The sequence below is a fragment of the Sapajus apella genome, unplaced genomic scaffold, assembly GCF_009761245.1.
Source record: "Sapajus apella isolate SASKATOON/1434 unplaced genomic scaffold, GSC_monkey_1.0 scaffold16, whole genome shotgun sequence".
NCBI lineage: Eukaryota > Metazoa > Chordata > Mammalia > Primates > Cebidae > Sapajus > Sapajus apella.
Genome location: NW_022436956.1, coordinates 10,433,528 through 10,446,781, shown reverse-complemented (window position 1 = coordinate 10,446,781; position 13,254 = coordinate 10,433,528). Strand labels below are relative to the sequence as shown.

Below are 13,254 nucleotides of genomic sequence, written 5' to 3'. Positions count from 1 at the left end.
GAGACAGGAAAGGATGTGGTGGGACGGGAGGATTTACTGCACAGGAGGCCAATTTGGGATTTCGCAGGCATAGAGCCTTCAAGAGTATCTGACTCCCTGACTGCTGGCTCCCCAAGAATGTCGCTGTCGGCAGTCTGATTTTAGTCTCCTCTGCTTCTACACTGGACTTGGGGAGACTAAGTGCTTGCTAATGTTTTCATGCCAACTTGATTTTACTCCAATCTCCACAATCCAGAAAGATGGTAGGTTTCCCTCAGGGGAAAATAAGGCAAGTCTCAAAGGAATTCCAATCCATCACTAGCTCTGTCCTCAGCAGGGTGAGAATGCAGAGGTGAGACGGTCGGTGTGCACCGCAGGGAGAGAGCCCCAGGGGGCTCCCGTAGCCTGAGGAATGGCCCCTGCCCCACGGTCACATGCCCTGTGCCTGGAGATCACCTTCAGCACACCCTTGCCATACTCCCAGGTTCTGGAGAGCCAAGTGCTAACACCTGAAGGTGACTGGAGGGGCCGATTCCTCAGCTGTTCCTGCAGGACACTAGAACTCTTTCACCAGGGCACTCAGAGAGACTTGCAGCGGTGGCCGAGGGGACTTCCCAACAGTAGGGTATGTCTGGATGGCTCCCAGAGACCGCAGGGCTCATTTCCAGCAATCTGGTACATCCGCATCCTCATTGTCTCATTTCCACAAACTAAGGAAGAGCCAACTGCATGAGTCAAGGGGATGATATGGCTTGGTGGGCGCCGCCTCCAGTTGCTATTTCAGGGAAGCTCTGTTCTGTGGCCCTGGTGATGTGTAGTCCCAGTGACCAGTTTAAGCAGTGCCTTTCTTCACCCCTAGTCCTAGTGTTTTGTGTCTTCTAACTCCCCTTTAGTTGTTTGTAAGAGGGAGAAGAGAGGGGAAACACCAGGTGCCCTTCTGAGCAAACCTTCAGAGGAAATTTCTCTTCATCTCTGGCTCCTGGCTTCTTCTCCTTCTGGCCAAGCCAATGGAGAAAAACGGATGAATGCAGGTGGGATTTGGAGTCAGTTACACTGAGGTTGAGATCCTGCTTCCGCCTCTTATTGGCAGAGAGATCTTGAGTAAGTCATGTAGCCTCTCTGAGTCCTACTTCCCTCATCTGTAAAGTGTCGGCATGAGGTTTACAGACAGTGGATGTGGAAGTTCCTCGAAAATACTAGATGTGTGTTAGTTGTCCCTTGAGTGTCCTGAGATCAGCATGCCTGACCAGCACAGCCACAGCCAGTCCCAACCACCCCTTGATACTCTTTTTGGATTTGAGACTCACACTTATTGCCTTCTTGCTTTTTTTTCCCCCTTCTATGCTTGAGTCTGCTTGGTCTCAATCTATAAATTCTCATGTTTGTTCCAAGATACCAACAGCTGGAGGGAAATTGGGTCAAGAGAGAAGATAATAATGACCTCCTCTTAGCTGGCTGGAAAAATCATCCTAAGGCCACTTCACTGGCACAGCTTCTATTCCCTAGTTTTGGTTCCCATCAACATCATGGGTGATTTTAGGTGTCTGGAATCTAAAATCACATCTAATACTCTTAACTCTACATTTTCTCAACTTTCTCAACACCAATGACTATGGGTCACACCTAGCTCAAACATTGCCCAGTTGGAGATTTCAATGGCTGCTGACATCAATATTTAACCATTTGCTCACATGTCCGGGAAGAAGGGGAGATCAATTACTGCTCTTTGTGTTGTCCAGTCAGAGACCACCGGGAACATACCTATTGTTGAGCAAGTTGGTTTGCTTCTTGTAGCTTGAGAGAGTGCATGCCATGGAGAACTATGGAATGTCTCCGTAAGAGGGCTGTTAGAAAGAACCTCTTCTAGGATTTGGGCTTTGATTGTGTGATTTTGAGGAGGGTCCAGGCAAGTGAGGCATCACTCTAAATTGAGTGCTGTTGGAAAGCAAGGACACAAAATGATTCTTTGCAGAAGAATGTCTTTGATGATTTCCTTGCTATGTAGTATATTACGTGATTATCTTCTTTTTCTATTATAAACAGTACTGCTCTGAATCTTTATTTTATATGTCCCCTAGTATAAGTGTTTAAGAGTTTCTCTAGAAAATAAACTTAGGAGTAGAATATCTGAGTCTTGAGGCATACAAATATTCCACTTTAGATGATATTAACAGATTGTTTTCCAAGTCAATTCTACCAATGTCCTTGAGCCACATCCTCAGAGCAGTTGGTGGACTTCTTAATTTTTGCTAGTCTAGTAGAAGAAATGATATTTTATAGCTGTCCAATTGGCATTGCCTGGTTAAAAAATAATGAAGCTGAGCATCTTTCCAAGGGTTTACTCACTGTTTAGGTTTTATCTTCTGGGAAATATCTACTTCTACCTTTTGTCCACTGTTCTATTGCTTATTTGTCTTTTTCTCAATAACTCTTAGGAGTTTTTATGTGGTCTGGGTAATAATTCTCTGTGGATTAAAGATGTTGCGAAAACAAGTTTGGTCTCATATTTTATTTCTTTATGAAATAACAATTGCTAATTTTACTGTAGATATATTTATTAAAATTTATTTTTATATTTAGTGTATTCTTTCTATTTTTAAAGAAAACTTCATCTACACTAAAGTAAATATATTATTGCATATTTTCTTCTAAAAATTTAAACATTTCACATTAAAAGTTTTGAACTATCACTAATTGATTATTTTATATGGCTTGAGGTAGGGATCAATTTTTTTCAGTTGGTAACCTATTATCCCAGCCCTATTCACTGCTTAGTCCCAGTGACCTGCTATGATTCTGTCATACATCAAATGATTATGTATACATAGCTTGCTTCATTAGTCTATTGTCTATTCCTGCATGAATACCACACTTTCTCTATTACCAGAGCTACATAATAAGTTTTGCTATTTGGTAGGGTGTTTCTCCTCCCTCCTTTCTTTTTCAGGAGTATTTTGGCTATTCTTGGGCCTTCTGCTTGTTAAATTCTTTGAAAATATTGTGAAATGTTTATTGGAATTGTTTGAATCTATAGAAAGAAATAACATTTAAGTCTTCATATTCAGGAACATGTATACCTCTTTTTAAATTAGGTCTTCTAATGTATTTTAATAAAGTTTTATAATTTGCACTATACAGAGTTTACACATAGTTTGCTAAATGTATTCTTAGCTAACTTGTTAAATATTGTGTTGCAGAATATCTATAAAAATAGCTGCAATAATCCCTACCATCCTGATGCTTATCCCTTTACAATGCTTTTTTCCTCTCTCATGAAGCAGAAAACCTATTTCGCAGACCCCTGAAGCTGAATTGGCCTTGTGAATTGCTTTGGCCAGCAGAATATATTGGAAGTGATACCAAAGAACTTCCAATACTAAGCCTTTAGAAGCTTTGCGGCTTCTGCTTTTCCCTATTGAAGCATTTCCTAACATGGCCATGTGAAGAAGCTTGGGTTAGCCACATAGAACAGAGATGAACTCTTCAGCCAACAGCCAGCATCAATCACCAGACACGTGAGTGAGGCTATCTAAGGCATCCAGCTCCAGTTCAAATCCCTAGATAATATAGTGACCACAGGCAGCACCAGCAAATAAATTGTCTACCTGAGTAGGCGAATTGCCGACACAAAGAACTGCAAACAAATGAAATGCTATTAAGTCATGCAATATTGGGGTGGTTTGTTACAGAGAAATAAAGAACTGAGATATCTTGATAATAATAATAGTTTGTAGATTCTTTTGAATTTTCCATGTAGAAAATCATATAATCTGAATATGTGGCAGTTTTGTTTTATTTCCAAACTTTATACTATTTCTTTTTCTCACTTTATCAGTACAATGTTGAATAAGAGTGATTGCGTCTTTATTTACTTCTTCATTTTAAAAGGACTATTTCTTGTGTTTCACCATTAAGACTGATGTTTGTTGTTAGCTTTTATAGATACTATTTATCAGGTTTTAAAAGTTTCCTTTACTTCTAGTTTGTTGAGCTCTTAATCACAATTAAGTATTAAAGTTTACAAATGCTTTTTTGGGCATCTGTTGAGATAGTTTGTCTCCTTTAATCTGCTAATGTGGCAAATGATATTTATGAATTTGCTAATGTTAAATTATTTTTGCATTCCTGGCAAAAATAGAGTTTGGTCATGATAGACACCTGTTTTAAACATTCTTGGAGTTGCTTGCTTATATTTTGTTTAGAATGGTTTGCATCTATATTCATGAAATTGACCTGATTTTTTCCTCTTACTGTCCTTGCCTCATTTTGATATCAGGGTTTCACCAACCTCATAGGATAAGTTCAAAAGTATTCACACTTTTTAAATTTCCTGGAAAATTTTGTATATGATGGAAAATATCTGTGGCTTGAATGTTTGGTAGAACTCACCTGAAAAAAACATTTAAGTTGATTTATTTAATAGAAAGATTTTAATTTTTTCCTGGCACAACTTCTTTAATAATAACAATAGTCAATATTTTAATTATTTTTTGAGTCAGTCTTGGTATGACATATTTTTCTTGACAATTTTCCATTTTGCCTAAGTTTTCAAACTAATTTTGTTCTCTCATGACATAGTTTGAATGTTCATCTACTTCAAATCTCATGATGAAATGTGTATTAATCAGTTATCACACTGCTATAAAGAATTCCCCAAGACTACATAATGTTTAAAGAAAAGAGGTTTAATTGACTCACAGTTCCGGATTGCTAGAGAAGCCTCAGAAAACTTACAATCATGGTGGAAGGGGAAGAGGCACATCTTACATGGCAGCAGGTGAGAGACAGCTAGTGTGTGAAAAAGGAACTGTCAGACACTTATCAAACCATCAGATTTCATAAGAACTCGTCACTGTCACGAGAACAGCATGGGGGACACGTCCTAATGATCCGATCACCTCTCACCAGGTCTCTCCCTTGATGCGTGGGGATTATGGGGATTGCAATTCAAGATGAGATTTGGGTGGGGAAGAAAGCTTAACTTTATGAAAATGTAATCCCAAGTTTTGGAGATGGGACCTGGTGTCAAGTGTTTGGGTCATAAGGGTGGGTCTCTTATAAACGGCTGAGTGCTGTCCTCACAAATTATGTTGATCTGTGGGTTTTTTTTTTTTTTAAGTGTCTAGCATCTCTTTCCCTGTCTCTCTTGCTCCTGCTCTTGCCATGTGATGTGCTGGCTCCTCCTTCACCTTCCATCACGATTGTATGCTTCCTGAGACCCTCACCAGAATTAGACGCCTATCCCTGTTTCTTGTACAGCCTGCAGAACCATGAGCCAATTAAACTTTTCTTCTTTACAAATTACCCAACCTCAGATATTTCTTTATAGCAATGCAAAAATGGTGTAACACACTTCACTTTGCCATTTGCCAAATTCTAGTCTTCCATTGTAATGCTGATACAAATATTTGCCCCTGGATTATCTCACATTTTCTTTGATTTTAATTTTTGTGGGTACATAGTAGGTGTATATATTTATGGAGTACATGAGATATTTTGATGCAGGCATACAATATGTAATAATCACATCAGGTTAATGGGTTTTTACCTTTCACCTATAAAGGTTTTTATCCTTTAGGCAAATAATCCACTTATATTCTTGTAGTCATTTTAAAATGTACAATAAATTATTGTTGACTGTAGTCACCCTGTTGTGCTATCAAATATCGGATAGGATTAATTATATTTAAATATATTTTTGTACCAATTAGCCATCTCCACTTCCCCACCTTTACCCCATACTACATTTCTCAGCCTCTGGTAACCATCATTCTACTCTCTATCTCCATGAGTTCAATTGTTTTCATTTTTTGCTTCCACAAATAAATGAGAATGCGTGAAGTTTATTTTTCTGTGCCTGACATACTTTACTTAACATAATGACCTCTGTCCTTCTATCCATGTTGTTGCAAATGACAGAATCTCATTCTTTTTTGTGGCTGAGCAGTATTCCATTGTGTATGTGTAGTATATGTACTACGTTTTCTTTATCTATTCATCTATTGATGAGCACTTAGGTTGCTTCCAAATCTTGGCTATGGTGAATAGTGAGGCAGTAAAATGGGATTGCACATATTCCTTTGATATACTGATTTCCTTTCTTTTGGAAAGGAAAGAATATATCTAGCAGTGGGAGTGCTGGATTCTATGGTAGTTCTATTTTTAGTTTTTTGAGAAACATCCAAACTGTTCTTTATAGTGATTGTACTAATTTACATTCCCACCAACAGTGTATGAGAGGCCCCTTTTCTTTAAATCCTTGCCAGCACTTGTTACTACCTGTCTTTTGTATAAAAGCCATTTTAACTGGGGTGAGATGATATCTCATTGTAGTTCTGATTTGCAGTTCTCTGATGATCAGTGATGTTGAGTACCTTTTCATATGCCTGTTTGGGACTTATATGTCTTCTTTTGAGAAATGTCTATTCAGATCTCTTGCCCATGTAATTGGATTATTAGATATTTTTTCTATTGAGTTGTTTGAGCTCCTTATGTATTTTACTGATTAATCCTTTGCAGATGGACAGTTTGCAAATATTTTCTCCCATTATGTGGGTTGTCTCTTCACTTTGCTGATTGTTTCCTTTGCTGTACAGAGGTCTTCTTCTTCTTTTTTTTTTTTTTTAAAACATGGTGTGATCCTATTTGTCTATTTTTGTTTTGGTTGCCTGTGCTTATGAAGCATGACTCAATAAATCTTTGCCCAGTCTGATGTCCTGGAGAGTTTCCCCAATATTTTCTTTTAGTAGTTTGACAGTTTGAAGCATTAGATTTAAGTCTTTAATCCATTTTAATTTGATTTTCATATATATTGAGAGATAGGATTCTAGCTGCATTCTTCTGCATATGAATATTAGTTTTCCCAGTACCATTTATTGAAGAGACTGTCCTTTCCCCAATGTATTTTCTTGGCATCTTTGTAGAAATTGAATTCACTGTAGATGAATGGATTTGTTTCTGGGTTCTCTATTCTGTCCCACTAATCCATATGTCTGTTTTTATGCCAGTACCATGCTGTTTTAGTTACTATAGCTCTGTACTATAATTTGAAATCAGGTAATGTGATTCCTCCAGTTTTGTTCTTTTTGCTCAAGATAGCTTTGGCTGAAGAATGTCATTAATATTTTTGATACAGATTGCATTGTTTGGATAATATGAACATTTTAAAACTATTGATTTTTTTCAATCCACAAATGTGGAGTATGTTTCCTTTTTTATGTGTCCTCCTCAATTTGTTTTATTGGTGTTTTACAGTTTTCATTGTAAGTATCTTTCACTTATTTGGCGAACTTAACTCTCAGATTTTTAAAAATTTGTAGCTATTGTAAATGGGATTACTTTATGGATTTCTTTTTCAGATTGTTTGTTGTTGGTATATAGAAATGTCATTGATTTTTGTGTGTTGATCTTGCTTCCTGTCACTTTGCTCAATCTTTAAATCAGGTCTAATAGTTTTGTGTGTGTGTGTGTGTGTGTGTGTGTATGTGTGTGTGTGCACGTGCGTGTGTGTGTGTGTGTGTGTGTGTGTGTGCAGTCCTTGGGTTTGACCAAATATCATCTGCAAATAAGAATAATTTGACTTCTTTCTTTCCAATTTGGATGCCCTTTATTTCGTTCCTTGTCTGATTGCGGTAACTGGGACTTCCAGAACTAATTTGAATAACAGTGGTGAAAGTGGGCATTCTTTTTAGAAGGCATTCTTTAGGGCAAAGTCTATCAGTTTTTCCACATCAGTATGATACTAGCTGTTGGTCTGTCATATGACTTTTATTGTGTCAAGGTATGTTCCTTCTATAGCCAGTTTTTAAAGGGATTTTTATCTTAAAGGGATGTTGAATTTTATCAAATGCTTTTTCAGCATCAGTTGAAATGATGATAAAGTTTTTGTTCTTCATTCTGTTGATATGATGTATCACACTGATTGATCTGCATATGTTGAAACATCCTTGCATAAATCCCAGTTAGTCATGATAAATGATTTTTTTAATGCATTGTTGAATTTGATTTGCTATTATTTTGTTGAGGGTTTTTGCTTCAATGTTCATCATGGATATTGGCCTGTAAGTTTTTTTAGTTTTTTTTTTTTTTCTTTTTTGCATCGTTGTTGGATTTTGGTATCAGGGTGATGCTGGCCTGGTGGAATGAGTTTGGAAGTATTTCCTCCTCCTGCTTTTGAGAATAGTTTAAGTAGAATTAGTATTAGTTCTTCTTTAAATATTTAATAAAATTTAGCAGTGAAGCCATTGGGTCCTGGGCTTTTCTTCACTGGGAAATGTTTCATTACAGCTTCAATCTTGTGACTGTTTAAAAAAATATATTTTATTGCATTTTAGGGCCTTCAGATAATTTCTTATTTTTTTAATGTCCTTTTCTTTCACATTGAGGAACTCCCTGTAGCATTTCTTGTAGGACAGCTCTGGTGTTGATGAAATCTCTCAGCTTTTGTTTGTCTGGGAAAGTCTTAAATTCTCCTTCATGTTTGAATAATATTTTTACCAGATATACTATTCTACAATATAAGTTCTTTTTCCATTGGCAGTTTAATATGATCACTCTCTCCTGGCCTGTAAGGCTTCTGCTAAGAAGTCTGCTGCCAGGCATACTGAAGTTCCAGTATATGTTATTTGTTTCTTTTCTCTTCCTACTTTTAGAATCCTTTCTTTATTCTTGACATTTGGGAGTTTGATTATTGAAAGTCTTGAGTTAGTGTCATTTGGGTTAAATCTGCTTAGTGTTTTGTTTTGTTTTTTTTTTAAACTTGGTGTTTATTTTCCATGAATCTTATATGTTGTTTAAGAGCCCACACAAGAACAGCTTAAGACCATTCAGTGGTTGCTCCTACCCATTCAGTGGCCTGAGCAGTGGGAGCTGCAGACCAGTCTTCCGTGGCAGGCTGGGCACTCCAGTCTTCAGTAGGGAACTGCTGGATAGGCACAGAGGGCACCTGCACGCCTTCAGACCAGTCTGCAGCCTCAGGCTGAGGAGCAGTGAACTCAGGAGCTGGAGCAGTCCAATTGGCCCTGAAATTCCTCCTTGGTCACAGAGTTTTCAGCAGCAGCCTGCTCTTCTTTTTCAATCTCTTCAGGATCTCTGTAGAAGTAGAGATCAGGCGTGACCTCTCACGGGTGTTCGCGGGACATGGTGCCACGCATGCGCAAAACTTCCCGAGCCAGCATCCACCACATCAAACCCACTGAGTGAGCTCCCTTGTTGATGCATGGGATGGCAATGTCCACATAGCACAGAGGAGAATCTGTGTTACACAGAGCAATGGTAGGTAGGTTAACATAAGACGCCTCCGTGAGAGGCTGGTGGTCAGCCCTTGGGTCAGTAACCACAAACAGCCGTGGCTCCCGGAAGGCTGCTTGGATCTGGTTGGTGAAGTTTCCAGAAGTAAAGCAGCCAGCAATTGGAGTGGCTCCAGTGGCAGCAGCAAACTTCAGCACAGCCCTCTCGCCAGTATTCCTGGAGGATATAACACTGACATCAGCAGGGTTTTCAATGGCAACAATGGCACGAGCTGCCAGGAGAAGCTTCTCCCAGGTCCTCTTCAGATTTATGATGTAGATGCCATCACTTTTCCTTTTATAGATACACTGCTCCATCTGGAAGTCAAGATTGGTGCCACCTAAATGGGTTCCTGCTGCCACGAACTTGAGGACATCCTCCTCCTTCATTTACAGGACATCAAGGGCTCCGGACATTGTGCAAATTTCCCTTTAAGTTACGATGGGAATCCAGAAAAACGCCGTTTGGAGCCCTCAGCAGGTAGCGCGGAAAGGCAATCTGCTTAGTGTTCTATAACCTTTCTCTAAGTTTGGGAAGTTCTCTGATATTATCCCTTTGAATAAACTTTGCCCTTATCTCTCTCTCTACTTCCTCTTCAAGGCCCCGAACTCTTAGATTTGTCATTTTGAAGCTATTTTTTAGATAGCATAGGCATACTCTCATTCTCTTCTATTCTTCTTTATCTCCTATAACTGTGTATTTTCAAATAGCCTGCCTTCAAGCTCACTAATTCTTTCTTCTGCTTGATTAATTTCACTATTAACAGACTCTACTGCATTATTTAGTATTTCAGTTGCAGTTTTTAAACTCCATAATTTCTACTTGATTCTTTTATTTCAATCTCTTTGTTAAATTCATCTGGTAGGATTCTGAATTCTTCTCTGTGTTATCTCGAATTTCCTTGAGTTTCCTCAAAATAGCCATTTGAATTATGTGTCTCAAAGGGCACATATCTCTGTCTGTCTGGGATTAGTCACTGGTGATTTACTTAGTTCATTTGGTGAGATCATATTTCCTGAATGGTCTTGATGCTTGTGGATGTTCATTGGTGTATGGGCTTGTTTGCACCCTTCCTTCCTGGGAAGCCTTTCTAGGTATTCAAAGGAACTTGGGTGTTGTGATTTAGATTTTGGTGAATGCAGCTGTATTTGCATTAGGGGGTACCCCAAGCCCGGTAACACTGTGGCTCCTGCAAACTTGAAGAGATACCACCCTATGGTCTTGGATAAGATCTAGAAGAAGTCTTCAGATTATCAGGCATAGACTCTTATTCTCTTCTTTTCTTTCTCCAAAACAAACAGTCTCTCTCTCTCTCCTTTCTCTTTCTCCTATCTTTCTCTCTCTCTGTTTGTGTGTGCTGAGCTGGGAAGAAGGATAACACAAGTACCCCTGTGGCCACCACCACTGAGACTGTGCTGGGTTAGACATGAAGCCAGCACAGCACCGGGTGTCACAAAAGGCCTGTGGTAACCACTGTCTGGCTACCACCTATGTTCACTCAAGGCCCTAAGGCTCTACAGTCAGCAGGCAGCAAAGCCAGCCAGACTTGTATCCTTTATTTCAGGGTGCCAAGTATCCACCAGTCCTGGGCAGGTCCAGAGATGCCACTTGGGAACCAGGGCCTAGGAATGAGAAAGTTTAGGAATCTACCTGGCGCTCTGTTCTACTGCAGCTGAGCCGGCACCCAAGCCCAAGGCAATGTTTTTCCCACTCTTCCCTCTCCATTCCTCAAGCAGAGGTGTCTCTCCCTGTGGCCACCACTGCCCCAGGCCCATGAGTACTGCCTGGCTACTGCTGATGTTTATTTGAGGATCAAGGGCTCTTGAGTCAGCCTGTGAAGGCTGCCTGGCATAGGGCTCTCCTTTCAAGTCAGTGGGCTCCACTATGGCCCAGGGCAGGTCCAGAAATGTCATCCAAGGGCCAAACCCTGGAACTGGGGACCCCAAGTGCCCACTTGGTTGTCTACCCCACTGTGGCTACACTGGTACCTAAGCTGCAAGACAAAGTCCCCTTTACCCTTCCTCCTACTTTTCTCAAGCAGAAGGAGCACCTTCCCATAGCCACCACAGCTGGAAAGGTGCTTGGTGACACCTGAAGCCAGCATGTCTCTTAGTCTCACCTAAGGCCAATGGCAAGTACTGCCTTGGTTCTACTGCAAATTATTCAGGAACCTAGGGCCCTATAGTGAGCAGGTGCTGAATGCTGCCAGGACTGGGTCCCTCCCTTCAAGGCAATGGGTTCCCTTCTGGCCCAAGGTGCCTAGAAATGTTGTCAGGGAGCTGGGGCCTGAAATGGGAGACTCAGGACTCTGTCTTGTGCCCTCCTATCCTGCTGTGGCTGAGCTGGATATCAATCCAAGCTGCAATACACAGTCTTGTTTACTCTTCCTGCTCCTCTCTTCGAGCAAAAGAAAAGAGTCTCTTTCAAAGCTGTAAGCTGTGAGGCCTGGTGTTGGCAGAGGGATGATGCAAGCACTCCCTTGGCTGCCCCAGCTGCTGTCTCACTAGCTCATATGCCCCCTGCCAAGTCCACTGGCTTTATGCCAAGCCCAGCACAGCATCAGGAGTTCCCCTAGAATTGCAGTCCTTGTATCCTAGACTGATTTTCAAGTTATTTAGAAACCCAGAGCACTTTAATGCATGGTTGTGAGTCTTTCTGGAACTCAGGTTCCCACGACTGGGATGTATAATTCTTTTTTGGCAAGGGCTGGTCTAAATGCTCCCTCTGTGGGTGCTGGCTGAGTTCTGCAGCTGTGCTGGTACCCAAGCTGGTGTTGTTTCCACTGTGACAGGGCAGCACTGGGTTCCAACGCGAAGTCCCACAATGGCTGCACTCTCCCTCCCGCAAGTGCAGAGATTCTCTCTGTGCCATCTGGCAGCTGCTGGGTGATGAGGTAAGGGTGGTGTCAGCCATTCAAGACCGTCTTTTCTACCTTCTTCAGTGCCTCTTTCAGTGATATGAAGTTAAAACCAGGTATTGTGATCATTCATTGGAGTTTTGGTTGTTATGAGGGTGCTTTTTTTTGTGTGTGTGTGTATAGTTGTTCAATCTGGTGTTCCTGCAGGGAAGACGATAATCAGTGGAGCGTTCTATTCAGTCATCTTGCTTCATCTCCCTTGGTAATCTCACATTTTATGAGTGTTAAGTACTTTGAGTTCACTGTGCTTTTAAATTTTGTTTTGTTTCTGGCTGCTTAAAAATTTCCCCCATCTCTGGCTGGGTGTGGTGGCTCAGGCCTGTAATCCCAGCACTTTGGGAGGCTGAGGCAGGTGGATCACTAGGTCAGGAATTCAAGCCCCGCTGGCCAACGTAGTGAAACCCTGTCTCTACCAAAAATACAAAACTTAGCAGGGTGTGGTGGCACATGCCTGTAGGCCCAGCTACTCGGGAGGCTGAGGCAGGAGAATCACTTGAACCCGGGAGGCAGAGGTTACGGTGAGCCGAGACTGCACCATTGCACTCCAGCCTGGGCGACAAGAGTGTCTCCATCTCAAAAAAAAAAAAAAAAAAAAAAAAAAAACCGGCCCCCATCTCTTGAAACCAGCAATGCAAAACAAATATAATTTAAGCAGGACCGTTGTTTTGAAACAGGAAGACTTCTCAAACATCCAGCCTCAAGCATTTAGCAGGGAAGTTCTACGCATCGCTTTTCACCTGTTGCAATCTGGCTCACTACCTGTCTGAAACTGCTTATGCCAAGTCACTCAATGTTTTTGTTATTGCCAAATTTAACATGCACTTTTAACTTCTTTTCGTATGTGAGCCCCTGCAGTCCCAAATGCTCCCTTTTTCTTGAAACCCTGTCATTCTTTTGATTGTGTGATATAATTATCTCCTAAATATTCTCCTATCTTACTGGCTGTGCATTTTTAGCCTTCTTGGTGAGGTCCTTTTAACCTTTCTACACATAGTGATGGCCTCAGAAATCTATCTGCGGCTTTCTTGCTTTCTTCACTTTCTACTTTGTATTCTTTCCTGAAATAATTT

General features: G+C 40.6%; 1 pseudogene across 1 annotated transcript; it reads right to left on the bottom strand.

The window, feature by feature from the left end:
* Nucleotides 1-8,747: 8,747 nt before the first annotated feature.
* On the bottom strand, nucleotides 8,748-9,683 carry LOC116556087 (annotated as a pseudogene). Its single transcript, XR_004270824.1, has one exon. The product of XR_004270824.1 is annotated as a 40S ribosomal protein SA pseudogene (transcript).
* Nucleotides 9,684-13,254: the final 3,571 nt, after the last annotated feature.